Source organism: Tupaia chinensis, unplaced genomic scaffold (assembly GCF_000334495.1).
Source record: "Tupaia chinensis unplaced genomic scaffold, TupChi_1.0 Scaffold149922_1, whole genome shotgun sequence".
Classification (NCBI taxonomy): domain Eukaryota; kingdom Metazoa; phylum Chordata; class Mammalia; order Scandentia; family Tupaiidae; genus Tupaia; species Tupaia belangeri.
This window is the reverse complement of record NW_006209766.1, coordinates 314,291-326,319: the sequence shown is the minus strand read 5'-3', so window position 1 is coordinate 326,319 and position 12,029 is coordinate 314,291. Positions and strand designations below refer to the sequence as shown.

Genomic DNA, 12,029 nt, shown 5'->3' with positions numbered 1-12,029 from the left:
ACCCAGTGGCTTAAAACTCACACCGGGCGCGTGTGCGTGCGTGCCCAAGATCCCGAGAGGAGAATGGAGGAGAGGGGATTGCAGCATGACCATCCCCCTTGGGGGGCAATTTCTTGCTTTCTGTCTCTATGTTTCTCTGGAGAGCACACGCGCCCTATAGTAAAAACCTCTCAAAAAAAAAACAAAAAACAAAACAAGAGCCACAGCAGACCTAGCAGCGAGCTGTGAGAGGCATCCCCACTGGAGGCAGGAGGAAGACGAGGACACCCACCAAGAAACGAGAGCCTGAGGAAGGATGTCTATGTGAAACCGACGGCTACCACAGGACGAACTATTGTGTTTTATACATAATACTAAATGCTTTCCCTTTTAGGACTCAACACTGGATGAGAGGCTCAAGAAGGCACAATATGGGACCAGCAGATGGTGTAATGGCCACGTCGCTGGACTCCCACGTAGTCGACCACAGTTGGAGATCCAGACCCGGTGGCTTAAACTCATGCCAGGCGCATGCGCGTGCATGCCCAAGATCCCGAGAGGGGAATGGAGAAGGGATTGTGGCATGGCCATGCCCCCTGGGGGGTGAAGATCCCGAGAGGGGAATGGAGAAGGGATTGTGGCATGGCCATCCCCCCTGGGGGGTGATTCTCACTTTATGTCTCTCTGTCTCTGTCTTTCTGGCGAGTGCACGTGCGTTATAGCAAAAATCTCTTTAAAAAAAAAAAAAAGAAAACTATAAGAATAAGTGAATTTAAGGGCCAACAGGTGGCATAATGGGTGGAGCACTGGACTCCCACATTGCCAACCATGGTTCGAGCATGGCAGCCTGCTTGCTTGCTTTCTCTCTCTCTCTCTCTCTTTCTCTCTCTGGTGAGTGTGTGTATCCTAAATTTAATATAATAATAAATAAAATAATTCTTAAAAAAAAAAAAGAAGGGGGCCAGCAGGTGGCATGATGGTTGGAGTTGCTAGATTCCAATATGGCCTACCGCGGTTCGAATCCCGGACCTGGCAACTTGCTTTTTCGCTTTCCCTTTCTCTGTCTCTCTCTGGTTGAATTAAAGAAAGTGATAGAAACAAGTATAACTGAATAAATAAATCATTCTTTAAGAAGAAAAAGAAGAAGTGAGTTTAGGCCCCTGCCTGCCTGCCAAGGACCTCTCATACGGAACACACCATGCAAAATAGGACATTTACATTCCACAGATTTGCTAAGGACAAAGCCTACTGGACAAAGGAGGACCTGACGGTACTCATGGAAAAGGAGTTCTCAGGATTTCTGGAAAATCAAGAAGGCCTCTGGCTGTGGGCAAAATAATAAAGGACCGGGACAGTACGAAGAGGGCAGTGTGGGCTTCTGGAGCTTCTTTTCACTAATCGCGGGCCTCACCATTGCATGCGACAGCTACTTCGTAGTACGCAGGAAGCAGAAGAGAAGGGAGGAGGCAGAGCCGACCAGTTACTCCTGCTAGAGTCCTCCACAGGGTCACTGAAGGAACCCACCTTGCAGCTCTCCCTGGATAAGGATTTCATGAGTGGATCGGGAACCTCACAACGTGTACAAAGAAAATCTGACTCCCGTTGGAAAAGTTAATAAAGTGGCAGATAACCTTCTATTATTAGCACTCTCTTGCCCTCAATAAATAAAATACATTTTTAGTTGTTGTTGTTGTTGTTTTTTAAAAAAAAGGAGGGGCCAGCAGGTAGCATCGTGGATAAGGTGCTAGAGTCCCACATGGCCGACCACAGTTTGAGTCTCGGACCCAGTAACCTGAGAGGAAGATGGAGAAGGGACTGCGGTGCATCGATATCCCTGGGGAGGGGGGGTGATTATCACTTTCTATCTGTCTCTCTGGCAAGTGCACATGCCCTATAGCAAAAATCTCTCTCAAAAAAAAAAGTGAGTTTAGCTAAGTTGTAGGAGAGATTAGCTTTATGCTCTACGAACAATTAAAAAAAGAACTCATAATTTTTAAAACTAAATTTATAATAGCATAAAAATTAAAATATTAAGAGACTAAGGGTTAAATTGAATAAAAGACGTGCACGACCTTGCACTGTAAAACCAAACTTTGCTGAGAGAATTCAAAGAGACCTACATTTCCATTTTTAAGACATGTCTCTGCCAGGAGACCATTTTCTATTAGGTCCCTCACATTTTTCTGCATCTTGAAAACAGGGCTGACAGTCCTCTGGATCATCCTTTGTAGGAGTCTGTAGAGCAAATTCCTTGGAAAACAGAGATGGCATCTCTCTCTGGAGCAGAGGGCAGGATTTTCTGCTCTCTGATAAAATCCGCCAGGACAAGTGTCAGGAAGCTTTACTGATAGTACATTATAAAAAACTGAGGCTTGGGAACCAGCAGTTAGCATAATGGCCATGTCGCTGGATTCCCACGTAGTCCACCGCAGTTCACATCCTGGACCCGGTGGCTTAAAACTCACGCCGGGCGCATGTGAGTACGTGCCCAAGATCCCAAGAGGAGAATGAAGGAGAAGGGATTGCGGCGTGACCATCCCCTCTGGGGGGTGATTTCTCGCTTTCTGTCTCTATGTCTCTCTCTGGCTGGCTGGCGAGCGCATGCGCCCTGTAGCGAAAACCTCTCCAAAAAAAAATCCAAAAAAACCCTGAGGCTTGGGGGGCCAGCAGGTGGCATGGTGGTTAAGGGCGCTGCACTCCCACATGGCCAACTACGGTTCAAGTCCTGGACCTGGTATCTTGCTTTCTCACTGCCCCCCCCCTGCCCCCGCCACACACACACACACACCTACTCTGTCCCTCTCTGGTTAAATTAAAATAAATAAATAAAGGAGCTGGCAGGTGACATGGTGGTTGGTGCTGCTGGACTCCCACATGGCAAACCATGCTTTGAATCCCAGACCTGGCGGTTTGCTTTCTCACTTCCCACCCTCTAGCCCCCACCTCACATGTGTGCTTTTGCTCTGTCCCTCTCTGGTCGAATTAAAATAAATAAATAAATAAATAAACTGGACTAGCAGATGGTGTAATGGTTATATCGCTGGACTCCCATGTAGTCGACCGTGGTTCAAGTCCCAGACTCAGTGGCTTAAACTCACGTCAGATGCATGTGCATGCGTGCTCAGGATCCCAAGAGAACGGAGGAGAAGGGATTGCAACGTTGCCATGCCTCTTGCTTTCCGTCTTTCTGCCTTTCTCTGTCTTTCTGGCAAGTGCACACACCCTATAGCAAAACCTCTCCAAATAAATAAATAAATAAATAAAATTCAAAAAATGAATAAAGTTAAATAATTCTTTAAATAAATTCATTAAAGTTTGATAAAATAATTCTTAAGAAAAAAAAAAAAAACTGAGGCTCCCTATTCTCGGGATTCCTCAGCTTGGACATACAGCCACTGGGTGTGCAACATCTACCTGAGCCACTCCATGCAGTCCCAGGAGGACTTGGGACAAGCAGAACTGATGGAAACATGAAGTGTATGCTGCCTGAGGTGCTGTGAGTCTCTGACCAGGAATCTCATGTCTGTGGGCATCCATAAAACCGTGGCAAGTGAACTTGCTGGCTGAGACCGACACGGTTCACAACCATTGTCCTGGCTCCAAATGTTGTATTAACTCTCCCCAATTACCACCCAATCACAATCCTAATGTATAAATAAATAAATACATACATACATATATACATGTTTTGTAGAACTGGCATGCCATTTTAAAGTGCTATATAAAGGGGTTCACATGGTAGTACAGAGTTAAAACAAGATGCTCTGTGAGGCTGACACACTTGGGAAAGGTTCAGGTTTGTGTCCGGAGACCTCTAGACACAAATGTATGGTGCATCCACATGTGCCCATAAGCTGGGGCTGGATGAGGCCAGGGTGGACAGTGTTATCAGAACCCTACTGGAAATACTGTCTCTCTATTTCTCTCATACATGGACGAAATAAACTTGGGGGGGAAAAATGTTATATGGGCCAGTAAGTGACACAGAGGTTAAAAGGCTGGATCCCCCTAGCCAACTGCGTGGTTCAAGTCCCAAACCCAGTGGCTTGGAAATCACACCGGGCACACATGTGCACCCAAGATCCCAAGAGGAGACTGGAGAATGCCAGCACCCAACATTCCGAGAGAATAGAGAAGGGACTGTGACATGGCCATCTCGCTTGTGATTTTTCACTTTCCCTCTCTGTGTCTCTCTCTGATGAGTGCACACACCGTAGGGCTAAAAATCTTTTTTTTTTTTTGAGAGGTTTTTCACTATAGGGCGCATGCACTCGCCAGACAGACAGAGACAGAGAGACAGAAAGCAAGAAATCACCCCCCGGGGGGATGGCCGCGTCGCAAACCCTTCTCCATTCTCCTCTCGGGATCTTGGGCATGCACGCACACGCGCCCAGCGTGAGTTTTTAGATACCGGGTCCAGGACGCGAACTGTGGTCGACTCCGTGAGAGTCCAGCGACATACCCATTATGGTAACTGCTGATTCCCAGGGCTAAAAATCTTTAAAAATTGGGGTCAGCAGGTAGCATGGTGGTTAAGGGCACTGGACTCCCACATGGCTGACCATGGTTCAAGTCTTGGACCTGGTAGCTTGCTTTCTCACTTTCTCTCTCTCTCTCTCCCCCCCACCCCCACCTCTGGTCAAATTTAAATACAAAAATAAAGTTAAATAAAATCGTTTTAAAAATCTTTAAAAATACATAAATGGAAATAATTCTTAAAATCTCAGAGAAAATATTCACAAAACATACATCTGACAAAGAATCTGTACTCAGAATATATACACAGGTTAACACCTACAGCACACTGCTTAAAAGACAACTCCTGGGTGGCATGGTGGTTAAGGCCACTGATTCCACATGGCTGACTGCACAGTTTGAGTATCAGACCTACAGTTTTAAAATACACCAGGCACGTGTGTTTGTGCGCACTCAAAATCCTGCAAGGAGGAAGAAATGCAAAAGAGACAGGGAGTGCTTTCTCACTTTCCATTTCTCTCTCTTCCTTCCTCCAGTGAATACACATGCCCTCTGGCAAATTAAAACAAAAATAAGACAGGGGATGGTAGGTGGCATGGTGGTGAAGATGAAAGATTCTGGGACCAGCAGTTAGCGTAATGGCTATGTCGCTGGACGCCCATGTAGTCAACTGCAGTTCGAGTCCCGGACCCGGTGGCTTAAACTCACGCCGGGCACGTGTGCGTGCGTGCCCAAGATCCCGAGAGGAGAATGGAGGAGAAGGGATTGCGGCGTGACCATGCCCCCTGGGGGGGATGATTTCTCACTTTCGGTCTCTCTGTCTCTCTGTCTTTCTGGTGAGCGCACACGCCCTATAGCAAAAACCTCTCAAAAAAAAAAAAAAAAAGATGAGGGATTCTCACATAGCCAACTATGGATCAAGTCCTAGACCTGGTGGCTTGCTTTCTCACTTTCCCTCTTTCTCACTCTTTCTGTCTTTATCTGGTCAATATTTTTAAAATGATGAATAAAATAAATCTTAGTAAAAAAAAAAAAAATAGCTCCCAGATACAAAAAAAAAAAATGGTCAAAAGCCTTGACCAGACTTCAACCAAATAAAAAGGAGGAGGGAGGTATATTAATGGCCAAGAAACCAACAAAAAGATGCTTCACGATGGGCCAGCAACTGGCGCTGAGGTTAAGGTGCTGGATCCCACATGGCTCACAGCAGTTCGACTCCTAGACCCGGCAGCCTGAAAAACATGCCAGGGATGTGCATATCCAAAATCCTAAGAGAATGGAGGAGAAGGGATTGTGGTGAAATCGCCCAGAGGGGTACTTTCTCACCTTCTCTTTCTCTCTCTACCTCCCCAGTGAGCACACACTCTACAGCAAAACTGAAAAGGAAAAAAAAAAAAAAAATGATGCTTAACACCATTAGTCATCAGAGAAATGCAAATGAAAGCCACAAAATTCCATTTCACACTCATTAGAGTGGCTAAAATTAAAAAGACTAAAATACCAAAAGTTGGCAAATATGTAGAATAACTCAACTCTCTTACATTTTTGTGGGAGTGTAAAATGGTACAATTCCTTTGGAAAACAGTCTGGCATAAAGTTAAATATACACTTACCCTATGACCCAGAAATTCCACTCCTTGGATTCGAGAGAAATGAAAACATATGTCCACAAAATGAACTGCGTAAGAATGCAAGAATGTTCACAGTACACTCTAGTATCTATCAAGTCAAATGGATACACGGATTACGGTATTTTCATACAGGGATTCCTTCTCAGTAATAAAAAAGAGTGACCTACTGATACACGGCAATAACACGGATTTTAAAAATCCATATTGCACGAATTACTGTGATCCAAGCTGGCTGAGGCGGGAGGTAGACTGTTGGGGGTGTTTATCTATTTCTCTGCCCCTCTTGCATGGAAAAAAATAAACAAACTTAAAAAAAAAAGAGAGAGAGAGAGAGAAAGGCCAGCCAGTGTGGTGGTGAAGGCAGCTGGACCCCACATGGATGACTGTGAGGTTCCAGTCCCAGGCCCAGCAGCCCGAGGAACACAGTGGATACGTGTGCATAAGTGCCCGAAATCCTGAGGAGAATGGAGGAGAGGGGACTGGTGTGGCCATCTCCCCAGGGGGTACTTTCTATTCGATCATCAGGAAAGTGATGACGTATTTTTCTATGTGAAAACATGTCATGACTTTCCCAATGACCCAATGTGATAGTTTTCACTTTTTGTCTGTCTCTCCCTCTAGTGAGCTCATATGCCGTACAGCAAATTAAAAAAAAAAAAAAAAGAGGCTGAAGTAGTACAGGCAGTAGGGACACCGCTGCACAACACTGGAAGTCGCAGGGAAGGCTCCGGATTCATGTCCCAGCCTACTTGGGCATACCCATGACACTGGCTGGCTGCAGGACTAGGGGCCGGTCATGACGCGTGGACTCTATGGCCTACTCTGGAACACTGCCTAGCAGTCCGTAGTAAGGCTGCACAGGCCAGTCACCATGACACCCCATTATGCACTCTGCACCATGCTGAGGCCACGTGGGAAGGTCTCAGGTGTGTGTTCTGAGGTCTTCCCTGTACATGCCTGGTCTGTGGCAGCATGTCCAAGACCCAGGTTGGTGAGGCTGGGATGGAGTGGAGACCCCATTAGAAGTGTCCCTCCCTCTTCTGCCTTCCTTGGCTCTCTCTCTAAATATGGGAATAAAGAAATTAAAATAAATAAATAAAAGCTGCACAGGGCCAGCAGGTGCCATGGTTGTTAGGCCTTTGATTCCCCCATGGCTGACTACAGCTCGAGTCCCGTACCCAGCAGCTTAAGGGTCAAGCTGGGCGCATGTGCATGCATGCCCAAGATCCCAAGAGAAGAATGGAGGAGAAGGGACTGTGGTGTGACTAATCCCGCTTGGGAGGCAATTTCTCACTTTCTCTCTCTCAGTCTCTCCCCAGCGAACACACACACCCTATGGCAAGAATCAAAAATTTTTTAAAAAGTTGCGCATCTGCTACTCATGACTCAACAACTTCACTACTAGAGAAATGAGTACAAATGTCCACTGACAGACAAGAACGCCAGAACGTGTAACGGTTTTATTTATAATAGCCAAATTCTAGAAATAGCTCAAAAGTCAATCGACAGCTGACTACGAAGGTGTCTTGGAATCTTTTGGGAGAGGAAAATGCTTTACATCTTGATCTGCGACGATTATAGGAGTGTCTAATATGTAAAACATATTGAGCTATATAATAAGATTAGTATTATAGGGCCAGCAGGTGGCATGGAGGTTAAGGTGCTGGATCCCACATAGCCAACTCCATGGTTCAAGTCCTGAACCCTGTGGCTCGAAAATCACACCGGGCACATATGCATACGTGCCCAAGATCTCAAGAGGAGAATGGAGGGGAAGGTATTACAGCATGGCCATTTCCCTGGGGAATGATTTCTCTCTCATTCTCTCTCTAATCATCCCAGATCAAGATGTACAACATTTTCATCACCCAAAAGATTCCATTTTGCACCTTCCCAGTCAGCTGGCAAGCACACGCACTCTACAATTTAAAAAAAAAAAAAAAAGAAGGATCAGTATTATACGGCAGCTCCATGGCATAGTGGTAACGCACTGCTCAAGAGAAGATGGACTATCGTTCAACTATCAGCCTGAAACACTCTGGGCTCGTGCACAATCGCCCAAGATCCAACAGACCAGAGAACTGGAAGAAGGGGATCACAGCATGATTAGACCTTATGGAGGGTGTTAATCTCTCTCTCTCTCACACACATGCATATGTATGCACTCTATGATAAAGAAAGAAAAGAGTGTGTTTCAATGCAATTAAAGGGCTGGTCCTATAGCACAGCAGTTAAGCTCTGCTGAATCCCACCTGTCCCACTGCAGCTCGAGTCTCAGCCCTTGTGGTTTGAAAAGCATGGCCATAAAGGGGTCAGCAGGTGGCATGGTGGTTAAGGCGCTGGACACTCCCACATGGTTGACCACGGTTCGAGTCTCGGACCTGGTGGCTTGCTTTCTCACTTTCCTTCTCTCTGTGTCTATCTTTCTCTGTCAAAATGAAAATGATTGAATGAATAAATAAAATTAAGTAAGTAGTTCTTTAAAAAAAAAAAAAGCATTGCCATGAAGGAAAAAGGTCTGTGGCACAACCATACCCCACTGTAGGGTGCTTAGTCTCTCCTCTCTCTGGCAAGTGCATGCATCCTCTGGCACTTAAAAAAAAATGGTTTTCTAAAAAGACTAAAGACTAATTTTAGGGCCATCAAGTCATGTGGTGGTTATCGTAGCTAGATCCCACACGGATGACAGCAATTTGAGTTCTAGATCTAGTGGCTTGAAAAACACATTGAACACATGTGCATGCAAACCCAAAACCCTGAGAGGAGAATGGAGAAGGGACTGTGGCATGGCCATCCCCGGGGAGCAGGTGATTTCTCACTTTCCCTCTTTTATTTTTTTCTCTCTCTCTAGCAAACACATGCACCCTATAGCAAAAACTAAAAAAGAGAGAGAGAGAGATTTAAGGAGACATGCTAGAAGTTTCCTCACTCCAAGAAAATCGTCAGAAGAGATGTTCCCTCTTTCTCCAGATCAGTGGAATGCCAACTGAAGTCTCAAGATGCCTCGGACATTTCACGGTCAAAAGAATCTGCCCTAAAGATAAACTCAGACCCACGGGAAACCCTGCCAAGCTAATCATAGGGCCTGAGCCACTAGATCAATCCCGTCGTGAGGCCATTCCTGTCTTGGCCCCAGCTGACTGAGCCAAGAAATATTCTTAGAGTTGAAATATCCTCAGAGGCTTCCCTGTTATCTGCAGCTGAAAGCTTCCAGGAACTAGTAGATTCAGTCCAGAGAGTATACACAGGAAAACAAGAAATTAGCACTCCAGAGGGACAAGAGGGCGACTGACTGAGACTGACAAGGGGCCAGGAACTCTCACTGGCAACTCAGCAGAATTTCTAATATAATGGAACATTTGGGGAGAGAAACTCTAAAGATAGATAAAGCAAGGCAATACAAGAAAAAAATGAAAGAAAAAGAAAACTTCCAAGAAAATTAAAAACTATAAGACAAGGTAGATATAATCAATCACAATATGCTTCTTGGCTCTGCAGTGAATATTTATTTTTTTAAGAATTATTTCACTGGAACCAGCAGTTAGCGTAATGGTTATGTCGCAGGACTCCCACGTAGTCGACTGTGGTTCGCGTCCCAGACCGGTGGGTTAAAACTCACGCCCGGCGCGTGTGCATGCATGCCCAAGATCCCGAGAGGAGAATGGAGGAGAAGGGATTGCGGCGTGGCCATCCCCCTTGGGGGGTGATTTCTCGCTTTCTGTCTCTCTGTCTCTGTCTGTCTAGCGAGCACATGCAGCCTATTGCAAAAACCTCTCAAAAAAAAAAAATTATTTCATTTAAGGGACCGGCAGTTAGCATAATGGCTATGTCACTGAACTCCCATGTCGTCGGTCGCAGTTTGAGTCTTGGACTTGGTGGCTTAAACTCATACCAGGCACGCGTGCGTGTGTGCCCAAGATTCTGAGAGGAGAATGGAGAAGGGATTGCAGTGTGGCAATCTCCCCGGGGGGTGATTTCTCACTTTCTGTCTCTCTGTCTCTCTCTGTCTTTCTGGCGAGCGCACACGCCTTATAGCAAAAAACTGCTCTAAAAAAAAAGAATTATTTCATTTGAGGCCAGCAGTTAGCATAATGACTATGTCACTGAACTCCCATGTAGTCGACTGCGGTTCGAGTCCCAGACCAGGTGACTTAAACTCACACCAGGCACGTGTGCGTGCGTGCCCAAGATCCCGAGAGGAGAATGGAGGAGCAGGGACTGTAGTGTGGCCATCCCCCCGGGAGGTGATTTCTCACTTTTTGTTTCTCTGTGTCTCTCTGTCTTTCTGGCTAGCACAGGCACCCAGTAGCAAAAACCTCTAAAAAATAATTATTTTATTTAGCTTTATTTATTCCATTTATTTATTTTAATTTGACCAGAGAGGGACAGAGAGAGCGAGAGAGAGATGGAAAACAAGAAAACAGGCTGCCAGGTCCAGAACTCCACCCTTAACCACCACGCCACTTGCCGACCCCTGCAATGGATATGTACATCACTATAGTAATATAAACTCAGTTAGTGCCTTAACCAAAGTCGTGATACGGGTATACTGAGAAGGAAGGAGAGAAGGGGGAACAGGTGAAGAACCTGTTCCTCATTATCACAGCAAAAGTAAGTAGACCACAGTTAAAGCTAATATACAGAGGAACACAGGAGACCTAACTTCAGTGGTATAGGCAGCGGTGTGCCAAACTGCACTGCCAGCGGCCACATTGCCAACTCATAGATCCTGAGTCAACCTCACAACATACTGGGTGTGAGGCCAGCAGGTGATGTGGTAGTTAAGGTGCTGGACTTCCACTGCAGTTTGAGTCCTGGACCTGGCAGCTTGAACATCACGCCAGGCACATGTGCATGTGTGCTGAAAATTGTAGGAGGAGAAGGGATTGCAGTGTGGCCATCCCCCCTAAAGGTTGCTTTCTCACTTTCCCTCTCACTGTCTCTCTCTCTCCAGCGAACACGAGCACCCTGTGACAAAAAAAAAAAAAAAAAGTACTGGGTGCATGCACACCAAAGATCCTAACAGGCTGGAGGGGTGGAAGAAGGTGAGCATGACATGGAAGACCCTGTCAAGGGGACCTCCGCCCTCTCCCTTTCATGTGTGCTCTCCGCTATGAATAAAATAAATAAGCTTTAGAAAATGAAACAGTATGATATGCTTATTAGAGATAGAGAGATGTCTGCTAGAAAAAAATTGCTAAATACTAAGTGACTGCCTTGGAGAATGGAACATCAAAGACAAATGGTTAGTTGCTATGGCAAAACGAGTTTCTCAGAACTATTTAAGACTATTTAAGACTTTATTAGCACCAACACGATAAAAAATTAAGAAGTGGATTGCAAATAAGTAAAAGAAGCCTGCTTAGGGGCAAAGTCTGAATGGACAGTGGGAAAATCAGGAGTGTAGACTTACTAGGGCGGTTGGATCATAGCTACCATCGTTCCCCGTATCCACGAAGGACGGGTTCCAAAATCCCCAGGGGATGCTCAAACCAGAGACAGTCCTGAACCCTATGTGTACCACGTTGTTTCCTGCACACCCACACCAGCAGTAACGTTCAACATATAAATGAGACACAGCGAGAAGTTAACTTTCCTGGTGGTCAGAAAAGTCATGACATACCTTTTCTTTGTAGAGACTTTTTTGCAATAGGGCACCTGTGCTTGCTGGAGAGACAGAGAGCAAGAAATCACCCCCTGGGGGAATGGCCACGCCACAATCCCTTCTCCTCCAATTCCCCTCTCGGGATTTTGGGGATGCACACACACACGCCCGGTGTAAGTTTTAAGCCACCAGACTTAAAATCACGGAACCAGACTCAAAACACAGTCGACTACGTAGGAGTCCAGCAACATAACCATGATGCCATCTGCTGAGCCCAAGACATGTTTTTTTTTTTTTTTTTTTTTTGGATAGGGGTTTCCACAAAGGGCGCTGGCGCC

At 45.7% G+C, this 12,029-nt stretch overlaps 1 protein-coding gene across 1 annotated transcript in view; it reads right to left on the bottom strand.

Annotated features, from left to right (window-relative positions):
• WTIP (WT1 interacting protein) overlaps positions 1–12,029 on the bottom strand; it is a gene marked incomplete at its 5' end in the record, with an annotated part of 23,855 nt that overhangs the window by 5,486 nt on the left and 6,340 nt on the right. The gene's annotated exons all lie outside the window — the stretch shown is intronic.